A 15,503-nucleotide genomic window follows, 5' to 3' on the forward strand; every position below is an offset into this window, starting at 1 on the left:
TTGTTTCTCCAAGCTCCATTTTCGGCCGATCATTCTCGCTAGCCAATCAAACTTGTTGATTTGCTCGGGATTGGGTGACAAGGCCCCGATCTACACTTCCACCAAGAGATATTCGATTCCCCCACTAATCCCTAGCGTATCTTGTTACTCTTGGGTGTTTGAGCACCCTAGACGGTTGAGGTCACCTCAGAGCCATAGTCCATTGTGGTGAAGCTTCGTGGTGTCGTTGGGAGCCTCTAATTAAGTTGTGGAGATTGCCCCAACCTTGTTTGTAAAGGTTCGGTCGCTGCCTTCAAGGGCACCAATAGTGGAATCACGACATCTTGCATTGTTTGAGGGCGTGAGGAGAATACGATGGCCCTAGTGGCTTCTTGGGGAGCATTGTGCCTCCACACCGCTCTAACGGAGACGTACTTCCCCTTAAAAGGAAGGAACTTCGGTAACGCATCCTCGTCTCCACCGGCTCCACTCTTGGTTATCTCGTGCCTTTACTTTTGCAAGCTTACTTGTGTTGTATCCCTTGCTTGCCTTTGTGCTAGTTGTTATTGCATCATATAGGTTGCTCACATAGTTGCATATCTAGACTACCTATATTGTTGCAAAGTTTAAATTGGTAAAGAAAAGCTTAAAAATTGTTAGTTGCCTATTCACCCCCCCTCTAGTCAACTATATCGATCCTTTCACTTGTTATCAGAGGCTCGTCTCTTTATTAAGGACTTTACCGTCCGAAGAGTATGGTTGACACCACAGACGGTGTGGAGGAGCACTTTGGTGCGAATCCTACCTCGTCTACGGCCGATGGGGGAACCTCGGTCTCTCGTGAGGAATTCAATGTGGCTCTAGACACATTGAAAAACTCCATGACGACCAAGGTTGAAAGCATGTTTACTAAATTTCTAGAAGGACTTAAATTGTCTACCTCGCTGATGAAAGTGGGTGATCCCACTAACAAGGTGACGGATGCTACCTCCGAAAAGGGGGAAGCTAACAGTGAAAAGGGTCCTTCTACTAGTGGTAGAAATGGCACCGACATCTTTGCCCATGTGGAACCTCCAACTTATGGTGGACCGATTCCCTTACTCATTTAAATCATGCCGGTCCTCCTCCTAAGATTGTGAAAAATGAGGATTTTGATTCTTGGGTGTACCGTTTCAAGCGTCATTTAAAGCATGTGAATACTAGTCTTTGGAGAATCATTGAATAAGGTTTCTATCCACATGACCCAAGCAACTTCACCCCTCGAGAAGCCGTGGATAATCAATTCAATGAGAATGCTCTCTTCATTATCCAAGAGGTAATTCTCCCCGAAGATCTCGACGCGTGGCATTGCGTTGTGTCTCTCTATCGGGGAAGTGCGAGCATTCAACGCTCCAACTATGAAGTGGTGCAAGATGAAGCCGATGAGTTTGCTATGAAGGAAGATGAAGAACCTCGTGAGCTCTTTTGGAGAGTAACCAAACTTGTGGTCTTGCTCTGAGATCATGGGAGCAAGGACACGGATGACAATTGGATCAAACGCAAGTTCCTCAAGGCCATGATGCCCTACAACAAGGCCATGTCCTCCGTCATTCGTCAACAACCGGACTTCCACTCCATGACCTCAAGCGAAGTGTTGGATGAGTTCGTTGCAATGAGCATCTTGGACAAGACCGCCGATAACGTGGTGCTCCGGTCTCAAAGGGCAAAGAAGCCCAACCTTGCCTTGAAGGCCAAGGTTATTGTGGAAGAAGAGGAAGAAGAGGAAGATGAGGAGAGCAACCCCGAAGATACAAAATATGATTATCACGAGCACATGGCTCTCGCTTCAAGGCAATTTTGGAGCAAGAAGAACTCAAGACCCAATTTCAACAAGAACAACTCAAGTGGCTTCAAGAGCAAGCAACGAGTTAGAACTTGTTTCAACTGTGGCAATGTGAGCCATTTTGTTGTGGCTTGTCCTTACGAGAAGCGGGAAGACTATGGTGGCAAGCTCATCCAGAGAGACAAAGCCAAGTCTTTCCCCAACAAGAACAACTTCACCAAGAAGACTCCTACTCGAGGGCTGGTGGTTCAAGAGGAATACCGTGAGGATGACGATGATGATCAAGATAGTGAAGCAATGGCCATGGCATCCGTTGCCATTGCCACAACTCCCCGGATGTCTCTCTTCGATTCACCCAACGAGAACATCACCGCCAAGTGCCTCATGGCTAAAGCCACCAACAAGGTAACCCCCAACATCAAAACCACCATTATTCCTAATCCTTCTTTGATGGTTGGCATTGATGATGGTAAGGGGTCTAATGAGGAAGCAAATGAATTTGAGTCCTTTATGAGTAAGCTCAAGGGCAAATCCAAGAAGCACTTTGTTGCTCTCTTGGAACAACTTGGTGAAGCCAATGACATTATCGAGGCTCATGAAGAAACCATCTCTAAGATGGAAGGTCATAGTCGTGACTATGCTGATGAGATATCGAATCTCTCTAATGCTCTTGAGGAAGAGCGTGGGCATCGTTTGGCTCTTGGGGAGTCACAAAATGATGACCATGCCAAGTTAAAGAAAGATCTCGATCATGCTCTTGTTGTGTCTCATGTGCTAACTTCCGAGAAGGCTAAACTTGGGGTAGATCATGCTAGACTCAAGGAGGAGTTCGATGTACTTGACAAGGCCCACAAGGTTTTGAAGGGTGCTCATGCTAACCTCAAGGAGTCTCATGCTCAACTCCAAGTTAAGCTAACCAAGGAGAAGGCCACCTTTCCTCACATGATCTTAATTGATAACGCAAATGCTACTAACCCGTGTTTTTAGCATGTGCATCTTGTGGAGGAGAATGCCAAGTTGAAGGAACAACTCGAGAGAGGCCTTGTGTCATCCATACAAGGTGAGAAGAACCTAAATGACCTTTTGAGCAATCAAAAGGAAGTTGTGGCCAAGGAGGGAGTTGGGTTCTCCCCCAAGTCCAAGAATAAGAGGAAGAACGAGAAGAAGAATGACAAGACCAAATGACCTCCCCCGCTTAAGCAAACGTTTGTGAAGGAGGGAGAGGGTGCTCGTAAGGAGAAGAAGAACAATGCGAAGAGTGGTGATGTCAAAAAGGGCAAAGCCATCTCTTCCAACAAAGCCGGCGACTTTAACCCTTCTCATGTGTTGTGCCGTGCTAGTGATGGGCATGTTTATGCTAAATTTGTTGGTTCTTCTTATGAGTACATTGAATGGTCTATTTGGGTTCCTAAGACCCTTGTTACTAACATCAAAGGATCCATTACTAAATGGGTACCTAAAACCAAGCATTGATATCTTGTAGGTGTTTGCTTCCGGTGGGGGATCATGGTTGCTCGATAGTGGAGCAACAAATCATATGACCAGGAGCAAGGACTTGGTGGTGGACGTGCAAACGATCCCATCTATGCCCACCAATGTTGAGTGGGGTGATGCCTCACATTCTAAGGTATTTGGTCTTGGCAAGGTTGTCATTTCTCATGATCTAACGATCGAGAAAGTCATGCTTGTTGAGTCCCTTGCGTACAACTTACTTTCCGTTCATCAACTTGCACTCATGGGCTTTGCCACCTTCTTTGATATTGATACCGTGGCCCTCTTGTGGAGCAAGACTCTTAAAGTAGCCTTTGTTGGGCATGTCGAGAACGGTCTCTACGTGATTAACTTTTCGGAGCGATCCACTAAGACCGCGACATGCCTAATGGCTAAAGTTGACGTGGGATGGCTTTGGCATCGCCCTTTAGCCCACGTCAATATGAGATCTTTGCAAAGTCTTCTCAAGGGGGACCATGTCCGTGGACTAACAAATGTTAGTTTTGCCAAAGATCCTGCTTGCAGTGCTTGTATCAAAGGAAAGCTTCATGAGAAGGCTCACCCTCCCACGACTATCATCTATTCGAAGAGACCCTTGGAGCTCCTTCACATGGACCTCTTTGGGCCTCCATCCTTTGATAGTCTAGGGGGAAGAAAGTATTGCTTGGTGATTGTGGATGATTATTCAAGATACACGTGGGTATATTTCTTCAAGAAGAAGAGTGAAACTCAATAAACCGTCATCGACTTTGCAAATGAAGCTCAACGACAACGTGATGCAAAGATCTTGACAATAAGAAGTGACAACGGCACCGAGTTCAAGAACTACACCTTGGATGAGTTCCTTAGTGATGAGGGGATCAAGCACCAATACTCTGCTCCATACATCCCTCAACAAAATGGTGTTGCGGAGAGGAAGAACCGGACGTTGATGGATGCGGCATGGACCATGATGGCGGAGTTCAATTCTCCATACAACTTTTGGGCCGAAGCCATCAAAACCGCGTGTCATGCATCAAATCGGCTCTATCTTCGCAAAGGCTTGAATAAGACTCCTTATGAAATACTCACCGGTAACAAGCCCAACCTCAAGTACTTCCGGGTGTTCGGGTGTAAGTGTTTCATTCTCAAGAAAGGTGTTCGCTTGTCTAAATTTGAGGCTAGAGCTTATGAGGGCATATTTGTTGGTTATGCTACAAACTCTCATGCTTATCGTGTCCTCAACAAGTCAACCAGACTCATTGAGGAGACGTGTAACGTGGAGTTTGACGAAAATAACAGCTCCCAAGTGGAGCAAAGTGGTACTTGTGATATAGGTGATGACATTCCTCCCCAAGCCATAATAAGAATGGGTATTGGTCATATTCTACCCATTGAGGAACCCCTTGTGGCCGAAGGAGAAGGACAATGCTCCACTCAAGTGGAGCCATCACCTCCGCGAGACCCACACACTTCCGAAAAACAAAGTGAAGGCCCTCACCCTCATGAACAAGACCAAGGGCAAGATCAACCTCAAGATGGTGGTGAACCACCAAATGATGCCCAAGGTCAAGTTCTCCCCCTCGAGCAAGTTCAAGATCAAGAGCAAGCTCAAGATCTCGAACAAGCTCAAGACGGCGCTCAAGATAATCAAGTTGATCCTCCTCCTTCCACATCCGAGGAGGAATTAGAGCGTCGTGCCGCGAAGATTGCTTCCAAGCTCACCACCAAAGGCCATCTCATGGAGAATGTGGTTGGAAACCTAAGAAAGGGGGTAAGCACTCGTAGACAATTAGCAAACTATTGTGAACATCACGCGTTTGTCTCTTGTGTTAAACCTCAAAAGGTCTATGAGGCACTCGAAGATTCGGATTGGCTCAATACCATGCATGAAGAACTCAACAACTTCGAGTACAACAAGGTGTGGAGATTGGTGCCATGGCCGTTGGGGAACCATAACGTCATTGGAACCAAGTGGATTTTCAAGAACAAGCAAGACGCTCATGGGAACATCATTCGCAACAAGGCAAGATTGGTAGCACAAGGCTACTCCCAAGTCGAGGGTATCGACTACGGTGAAACCTTTGCTCCCGTTGCTCGCCTTGAATCCATTCGTTTGTTGATTTCTTATGCTTCCCATCACAACTTTAAGTTACAACAAATGGATGTGAAAAGTGCTTTTCTTAATGGTCCTATTAATGAGTTGGTTTATGTCAAGCAACCCCCCGGGTTCGAGGATCCTTACTTCCCGGATCATGTGTATCAACTCGATAAGGCACTCTATGGCCTTAAACAAGCCCCACGTGCGTGGTATGACCACCTTACCGAGTTGTTACAAGATTGTGGATTTGAAGTTGGGCAAATCGATCCCACTCTTTTTACTAAGAAGGTCAAAGGGGAGTTGTTTGTGTGCCAACTATATGTTGATGACATTATCTTTGGTTCCCCTAACAAAGCTTTCAATGAGGAATTTGCCGCCCTCATGACCTCTAAGTTCAAGATGTCTTCGATGGGAGAGTTGAAGTTCTTCCTTGGTTTTGATATCAAACAAAGAAGAGAAGGTACCTTCATCAACCAAGCCAAATACACTCAAGACATGCTAAAGAGATTCAAGCTAAGTGATGTCAAGCCGGCGTCTACTCCAATGCCTACCAAGTGCCAACTTGACATTGATCCCAATGGTAAAGCGGTGGATCAAAAGGTATATCGCTCTATGATTGGATCCTTGCTTTACCTTTGTGCATCTAGACCGGAATGTTGAGTGTGGAAATGTGTGCATGGTTTCAAGCCGCATCGAAGGAAAGCCACTATGTGGCGGTCAAACGAATCTTTCGATATTTGGCTCATACCCCAAACTTTGGCCTATGGTACCCAAGAGGAGCAAACTTCAAGCTTGAAGGATTTACGGATTCCGATTGGGCGGGAGACAAAGTGGATAGGAAGTCCACTTCCGGAGGGTGCCAATTTCTTGGTTGCTCTTTGGTGAGTTGGTCTTCCAAGAAGCAAAGTTGTGTGTCCCTCTTGTCCACCGAAGTGGAATATGTGGCGGCTGGTAGTTGTTGTGCACAACTCCTATGGATGAGGCAAACTTTAAAGGAATACGGTGTCATTTGTGACAAAGTGCCTCTTTGGTATGACAATGAAAGTGCCATCAAGATTTCTCTCAACCCGGTGCAACACTTCAAGACGAAGCACATTGTGATTCGGTATCACTTCATCCGGGATCATATTAGGCAAGGGGAGATCGAGCTCAAGTATGTCAACACTCATGATAACCTTGCAGATATTTTCACGAAGCCCTTGGATGAAGCAAGATTTCGCGAGTTAAGGCATGAGCTAAATATCATTGATTCAAGCAATGTGACTTGAGCCCGTGCACACCCCACCTCACTCAACTTGTTGTCTAGTTTAGGTGTAGGCATGGACATAGGGGGAGTGTTGTTCTCTCAATGAACTTTTCCTCCCCCCATTATGCATAAATTAATCATCTCTTTCACATTCTCCATTTTTGATGGTACTTGTGCTTCAAAGACGAGTTTTGGTCATGGACCCAAGGATGATTCTTCGCGGTGCCATACCAATTGACTCAAACATAGGTGGCTCCGGCCACCGCCCTTCCTTGGAGAAGTTGTGTCTCATAGTTGGTCTTCATTGTCGTGTGGCTTCCTCTTCTCCTTGGTGTGTTTGAGTCGGTGTTTGTGTTCGCCTCTTTGTTGCTTAGTGTTTCCCCAGAGGGTGTTTTGCCTTTTTCTCCTTTCTCTCTTGAGTTCTAGCACTTTCTTGGTTTACGGTACTACCGTGGTGCGCCACGGTACTACCGCAGGAGTTGGTGGGTCTCTGCCAAGTGCATGGCCCTCCAGGGGCACGGTACTACCGCTACTTCCGCTGCAGAAATTTTTTAGTGCCGCTGAACAAGCGGTACTACCGCCCAGCGTGCGGTACTTCCGCCCGGGCGGTACTACCGCAATGACCCACGGTACTTCCGCGCCCATGTGAGCGGGTGGGGGTTAAGAGCAGGACAGGGGGAGTTCTAACTCCCTCATAGCCATTCATCTCTATTCCCACCCCATCTCTCTCTCTCCTGACCAAGAACGGCGTAGGAGGCCTTCGCCGAATCTCCGTCTCTGGCTGCTCTCCTCGGATTCTGACCGGTGGGATCGTTCCCCACCTAGCCCTCTTGCCATGGACCCAGGTTTTCCCCAAGTGCCTCTCTTTTTTGTCCTTCCTTGTGCTTTTAGGTTTTGGGGAGATGCATGTGGTGTTCTTGAGATTTTTGGCTAAATCTGTGCAAGTGGGATTTGTTGTAGAGTGGTAGTGTAGTTGCATGCTCTTTGGATAGTCAAAATAATTCCATTTGATCAACGGTAGTACCGAAGTTGTCGTGCGGAGGTTCTAGATCCAGATCCGCGTCCTCTGTGGCGGTTTCCAATCCATGCGGTACTACCGCTCCTCCTGGAGCGGTACTACCGCTCCTCCTGGAGCGGTACTACCGCAGCCTTACCTGGATCTGACGCTCCGTGGTACTTCCGCACCTTGGTGTGGTACTACCGCTTGGCGTCCGGAAGTAAAAAATTACTTCCGCCCCACGTGCAGTACTACCGTGCTACCCCGACACGGTACTACCGCAGCTGGAGCGGATGTAATTTTTTACACCCGTAACCCTGCCCAGTACTACCGTAGATTCATCCTGCGCCCTTTTTTTTTGTCCAAATCGCATGTTTTTGTGTTTTTTCGGTTTGGTTTTGATCCTTTTTGTTCCCTTGCGTGTCTTTGTGTCTTTGTGTCTAGGTGGTGGCTCTGGTTTTGCTTGTCGCTCGAATCCCAGCCGTGACACAGGGTCAAAGTGTCTGCGCAACCCAGATGATGTTCCAAAGGGGTCCTCTGCTGCTCCCCAATGCAGGACCAAGCACACCGCCAGCAAACAGAAGGATCCCGTCATGGGCATGGATGAAATGCCCCAGGCCGAGTTTGTCATTCGAAGGAAGATCAATCCCTATGTGTCTCCTCAGGCTAGCACGCGAGGCAATGACCTCTTCTGGAACAAGCAGCAGAATCCGATCTATATGGATGTGATCAAGGCCAAGCAGAATCACTATGTTGAAGTTCACTAGATTGACATGATTCACATGAGGCAGGAGAAGCACCATGGGTACTTTGGAGAGGCCTTGGATCTTGTGGAATAGTTCGGCATTGAACACATTCTCACCTTCCACAAGGATTTTGATCCAGAGATCATAGCACAGTTCTTTGCTTCGGTCCACTTCGGCGTCAATGAAGAAAGGACCATGACTTGGATGACTAATGGTCAACGGTTGTCTGCTACCTGGAAGGAGTTCATGGAGTTGCTTCTCATTCCCGATGAAGGACTCGACAAGCCTGTTGGAGTTCGCCCTCACGCCAATTCTGAGTCTGCCAACAAGAATAAGCTCATGCCATACCTTGTTGAGAAGACGCTTCCAAACAAGAAGAAGGTGTGGGTGCTTAACCCCTTTCTTGACATCATGCATAGGCTCTTCCGGAACACGCTCTTCCCGCGCATTGGTGACATGGGACAGGTGCATGCTTACCTCATTGACATGATGCTCCTTTGTGAGGAGGCATGTCAGGCTCAGACTCAGCCACTTGATGTCTCACATATCATGTGGTGTGAGCTTCAGTTCGCCGTGTTCAACCGTAAGGTCCCCATCTATGGGCCTTACCTGTTTCACCTGATCTCCAAGACTTGGGAGAAGCTCCTTCCCAATGATGAGTTTGAAGCTCCAGGCTAGATTCGACATGAGCCCATCAAGCTCCGCATCAAGCCCCAATGGGATAACACCACCACTGCTGCTGAGGCCGCCAAGATGGCTGTGGATGAGGAAGAGATTGAGGAGGAGGACGCTGCTGAGGACCATTCTATGTTCACGCCTCCCTCTGCTGAGCCCTCTTGGGCAAAGAAGCTGAAGAACAAGATGAAAAGGATGTTCTGCATGCAGGTTCAGGGTCAGTACAAGGCCCTTGTTGCTCAGAAGGAGAGTCGTCGTCGCGACATCAGGATCTTGAGGGCCTGCAGGGAGGACATGGCCAGCGGCTCTAAGAAGCACATCACCCCAGAGACTGCCTGGATGGCGAAGCAGGGCTACAAGTGGACCGATTCAAATGAGAGTATGTTCCTGCTGCGGAGTCTGGCGACGACGAGTCGTTTTCCGCCTGAGCTACCACCTTTGTTGTAGGTGACCCCACTGCCTTTTTGGTGTCTCGATGCCAAAGGGGGAGAGAGTGTAGGATTTGCGTGTCGTGTGTCGTGTGTTTTGTCGTTTGCTTTGCTTTCCATCGTTGAACTTGTTTGCCTTGGTTTGGTTGTGCTCGTGAGACTAAGTTTATCATATGGTGTAAGACATATGCACTCTATGGTACCTTATTACCTTATTGAGCCTATGCTATATCATGCTTCATGTTCTGCTCCTATCTACTATCTTGTTTAGTGCTAACCTTACCATTGCAAGATATGCTTTGTTTCTAAAATATAGGGGGAGTGGTGATCCTAGTATTCGTGCTGTGCAGTCCAAAGAACTTTTCTCTCTAGCACGAATCTAGGGGGAGCTCATCTATATTTTAGAAATGTGGGGTTTGCTTGTGCTATATTCATCTCCTTTGTGCAAATCCCGTATTGTTTCCACCAAAAAGGGGGAGATTGTAAGGGCATTCTTGTCCCTAAGTAGTTTTGGTGATTGATGACAATGCCTTTGCGGACTAATCGTGTGTATTGAGCTTTTCAGATACATCACAACTAAACACAAGATGATTTGATGCCCCTCGAAGATTATTGAAGACGGCGTTTCTCTACGGTTCGGTTCAGTGGAGTTGAGTCGCAGGAAAGCCATACTATTAAGAGGGGGTCCGCTTTGGAAAGGTTTGGGTGGAATCTCACATACACATTCCCTTTTGCACCGCCATTCCTCGAGCTCCTTGGAGTGTTCCTCCGTCTCACCTTGTCTCTGAGAAATGAAGGCCTCCGTCTTGCTCTTCTCAGGCCAGCGGTAGTACTGCTCTTTTGAGCGGTACTACCGCAGGAGCCAGCGGTAGTACCAGGCTCCGACACGGTAGTACCATAGGCTCCCATGGTAGTACCGCTCCTCAGAGCGGTAGTACCACGACCTCTGGTCTGGCACCGCTGCTCAAGCGGTAGTAGGCGCGTATGTAATTTTTTACATCCGCGCTCCATGCGGTAGTACCGTGGCGCCAGGCCAGGTTCAGTAGCAGGAGCGGAGGTAGGGGCGGATGTAATTTTTTACATCCGCACCCTTCACGGTAGTACCGCACCCTTGGTCGCGGTAGTTCCGTGTCGGATTTTTGCATGGCAATTTCTCAGTAGAGGTAGTCACGGATGTAATTTTTTACATCTGTGCCTACCGGGCCTGGCCTGCGGCTGTCTTGCGGTAGTACCGCATGGGGCCGCGGTAGTACCACACCTGCGGATCTACCGTGCCCTGTCCGTGCTCCTTTATTCAGGTCTGGGCTCTACCGTGCCCACGGTAGTACCACGGTCCACCGCGGAAGTACCGCAGGCCCGTGCGGTAGTACCAGGCCTGTGGTGTGGTAGTTCCGTGGGTCGCGGGCTGAGTGGTGGGTAACGGTTGGAATTGTCCCCCCCACTATAAAAGGGGGTCTTCTTCTTCAAGAAGACTCACCTCTTCCAACCCTAAACTCCATTGTTGCTCCAAGCTCCATTTTCGGCCGATCTCTCTTCCTAGCCAATCAAACTTGTTGATTTGCTCGGGATTGGGTGACAAGGCCCCGATCTACACTTCCACCAAGAGATATTCGATTCCCCCCCACTAATCCCTAGCGGATCTTGTTACTCTTGGGTGTTTGAGCACCCTAGATGGTTGAGGTCACCTCGGAGCCATAGTCCATTGTGGTGAAGCTTCGTGGTGTCGTTGGGAGCCTCCAATTAAGTTGTGGAGATTGCCCCAACCTTGTTTGTAAAGGTTCGGTCGCCGCCTTCAAGGGCACCAATAGTGGAATCACGGCATCTCGCATTATGTGAGGGCGTGAGGAGAATACGGTGGCCCTAGTGGCTTCTTGGGGAGCATTGTGCCTCCACACCGCTCTAACAGAGACGTACTTCCCCTTAAAAGGAAGGAACTTTGGTAACACATCCTCGTCTCCACCAGCTCCACTCTTGGTTATCTCGTGCCTTTACTTTTGCAAGCTTACTTGTGTTGTATCCCTTGCTTGCCTTTGTCCTAGTTGTTATTGCATCATATAGGTTGCTCACATAGTTGCATATCTAGACTACCTATATTGTTGCAAAGTTTAAATTGGTAAAGAAAAGCTTAAAAATTGTTAGTTGCCTATTCACCCCCCCCCCCCTCTAGTCAACTATATCGATCCTTTCACCGTCGCACTAAGCAAAATAAGAAGCATAAAAGATAAACATCACATGCAATCAAAATATATGACATGATATGGCCATCATCATCTTGTGCCTTTGATCTCCATCTCCAAAGTACCATCATGATCTCTATTGTTACCGGCATGACACCATGATCTTTATCAACGTGTCATCACATGGTTGTCTGCCAACTATTGCTTTTGCAACTATTGCTATCGCATAGCGATAAAGTAAGGAAATTATATGGCGCTTGCATCTTATGCAATAAAGAGACAACCATAAGGCTCTTGCTAGTTGCCGATAACTTTAACAAAACATGATCATCTCATACAACAATTTATATATCATCACGTCTTGACCATATCATATCACAACATGCCCTGCAAAAACAAGTTAGATGTCCTCTACTTTGTTGTTGCAAGTTTTACATGGCTCCTACGGGTTTAGCAAGAACCGTTTTTACCTACGCATCAAAACCACAACAATTTTTCATCAAGTGTGTTGTTTTAACCTTCAACAAGGACCGGGCGTAACCACACTCGATTCAACTAAAGTTAGAGAAACAGACACTCACTAGCCACCTGTGTGCGAAGCACGTCGGTAGAACCAGTCTCGCGTAAGCGTACGCGTAATGTCGGTCTGAGCTGCTTCATCCAACAATACCGCCGAATCAAAGTATGACATGCTGCTAAGCAGTATGACTATTATAGCCCACAACTCTTTGTGTTCTACTCGTGCATATAACATCTACGCATAGACCTGGCTTGGATATCACTGTTAGGAAACACAGTAATTTCAAAAAAAAAATCCTACAATCACACAAGATCTATCTAGGTGATGCATAGCAACGAGAGGGGAGAGTGTTGTCTACGTACCCTCGTAGGCCGAAAGCGGAAGTGTTTAGTTAAAGCGGTTGATGTAGTCGAACGTCTTCGCGATCCAACCGATCCAAGCACCGAACGTACGTCACCTCTGCGTTCAGCACACGTTCAGCTCGATGATGTCCCTCGTACTCTTGATCCAGTTGAGGCCGAGGGAGAGTTCCGTCAGCACAATGGTGTGGCGACGGTGATGATGATGTTACCAACGCAGGGCTTCTCCTAAGCACTACGATGATATGATCGAGGTGTGTAACGTGAGGGGGGCACCGCACATGGCTAAAAGATCAACTTGATCAGCTTGTGTGTCTTTGGGGTGCCCCCTGCCCACATATATAAAGGAGGGAGGAAGAGGAGGCCGACCCTAGAGGGGGCGCGCCAAAAGGGGGGAGTCCTACTTGGACTCCCGGTCCAAGTAGGACCCCCCCCCCCCCTTTTCATATTCCAACTAGGAGAAGGAAGGGTAGGAGGAAGAGGGCAGAAGGAAGAGGGGCGTCGTCCCCTCCTAGTCCAATTCATACCAGCCCTTAGTGGGGTGCGTGGCCACCCCTTGAGGCCCTTCTCTCCTTTCCCGTATGGCCCATTAAGGCCCATTACTTCCCCCAGCGAATTCCCATAACTCTCCGGTACTCCAAAAAAATACCCGAATCACTCGGAACCTTTCCGATATATCGATCTTTACGTCTCGACCATTTCGAGACTCCTCGTCACATCCGTGATCTCATCCGGGACTTCAAACAAACTTCGGTCATAAAATCACATAACTCATAATACAAATCGTCATCGAATGTTAAGCGTGTGGACCCTACGGGTTTGAGAACTATGTGGACATGACCGAGACACATCTCCTGTCAATAACCACTAGCGGAACCTGGATGCTCATATTGGTTCCTACATATTCTACGAAAATCTTTATCGGTCAAACCGCATAACAACATACATGTTCCCTTTGTCATCGGTATGTTACTTGCTTGAGATTCGATCGTCGGTATCATCATACCTAGTTCAATATCGTTACTGACAAGTCTCTTTACTCGTTCCGTAATGCATCATCCCGCAACTAACTTATTAGTCACATTGCTTGCAAGGCTTATAGTGATGTGCATTACCGAGAGGGCCCAGAGATACCTCTCCGATACACAGAGTGACAAATCCTAATCTCGATCTATGCCAACCCAACAAACACCTTCGGAGACACCTGTAGAGCATCTTTATAATCACCCATTTACGTTGTGATGTTTGATAGCACACAAAGTGTTCCTCCGGTATTCGGGAGTTGCATAATCTCATAGTCCGAGGAACATGTATAAGTCATGAAGAGAGAAGTAGCAATGAAACTGTAACGATCATAATGCTAAGCTAACGGATGGGTCATGTCCATCACATCATTCTCCTAATGATGTGATCCCGTTCATCAAATGACAACACATGTCTATGGTTAGGAAACATAACCATATTTGATTAACGAGCTAGTCTAGTAGAGGCGTACTAGGGACAATATGTTTTGTCTATGTATTCACACATGTACTAAGTTTACGGTTAATACAGTTCTAGCATGAATAATAAACATTTATCATGATATAAGGAAATAAATAATAACTTTATTATTGCCTCTAGGGCATATTTCTTTCAGGTGACCGACGAGCGCAAGTTGGTGTAAAGGGAAAAGACGCCGACGATTCCTCCGGCATCGAGCTTGGGTACTTCTTCATCCTCCCAGCAGGTCAGGGGCGCCACACGTTGTTTTTGGGCGGTGAGTGATGGCCTCCAGCTACCGCACACCGGCAAGCAGCTCGTTGAGGAGCACAAGCTTCTTCACCCTTCATCAGATTAGGTACTTGTGGTGCTCATGTTATTTTCTTTCTATAACATGCAACTCTTGGTTATGTGTTTGCAGTACACATTTTGCTTGCAATGCTTCAAATGCAAATTCACTAGACTTTTCATGTAACAACCACTAATGTTTTGTGTATAATCATGGCAAACCAACATTCTTTTGTAGTTATGTGCTTCCTAATTCACATGGGAATTGTACCGACTTTATTTTTAAAATACGAGAACCAGCCATGGTAATTTATACACGAACTATTCAAAAAAGGCGTGACATTTTGCTAATTAGTGGCATGACAAATTTTACTAGGCGACATGGCAAAATTCTGAACATGGCATTTTTGACATATTTTTACCATGGTAGTTTCTACATGATTTGTTCAAAAAACATGGCAATTTTGTAAGTTAGCAACATGGCACTTTCGACCACCGTGTTTCTAAATCCTTGTTTTATCGTTGCCATGGCAAACAAACATAGTTTCTTGCCATGATAGGTCCATAATTGTTGTGATGAAAACCTTTGTGTGGCTAAGTGTGTATATTTCCAATTATTGAGAGCATGGTTTTTCTACTTTTAAGGGCATGAATTTTTTACTATTAACAGCATGACAGTTTTTATATAAAGACCAGGGCATTTCTACTATTAAGAGCATGGCATTTTTATGTTAATAGCATGGTTTTTTTTACCTAAGAGCATAGCCTTTTTTTGTTAAGAGCATGGCATTTCTACTAACGAGAGCATGCCATTTTCTTGTTAAGAGCATGGCATTTTTATTATTGAGAGCATGATACTTTTATTATTAAGATCATGGCTTTTCTACTATTAAGAGCATGTAATTAAGTGCATGGCATTTTTATTATTGAGAACATGCCATTTTTTTTGTTAAGGGCATGTCATTTTAATATCGAGAGCATGACATTTTTATTTATTATAAGATCATGGCAAATTTTACAATTTTCAGGTATTGATCAGATGGCATATTTACATTTCTCGCTTTCTTTTCATCATGGTATATTGTAAGACATGGCATTTTTTTACTTTCCTCCCTTTAGATATGGATGGTCACATGGAATTTTTTTTCACATTTTTTTTCAATAAAGGGGTAGTGGGATGGAGTGTCCAGGTTTTTCTTTTAAATTTTAGTAT

Source organism: Triticum aestivum, chromosome 5B (genome assembly GCF_018294505.1).
Source record: "Triticum aestivum cultivar Chinese Spring chromosome 5B, IWGSC CS RefSeq v2.1, whole genome shotgun sequence".
Lineage (NCBI taxonomy): Eukaryota > Viridiplantae > Streptophyta > Magnoliopsida > Poales > Poaceae > Triticum > Triticum aestivum.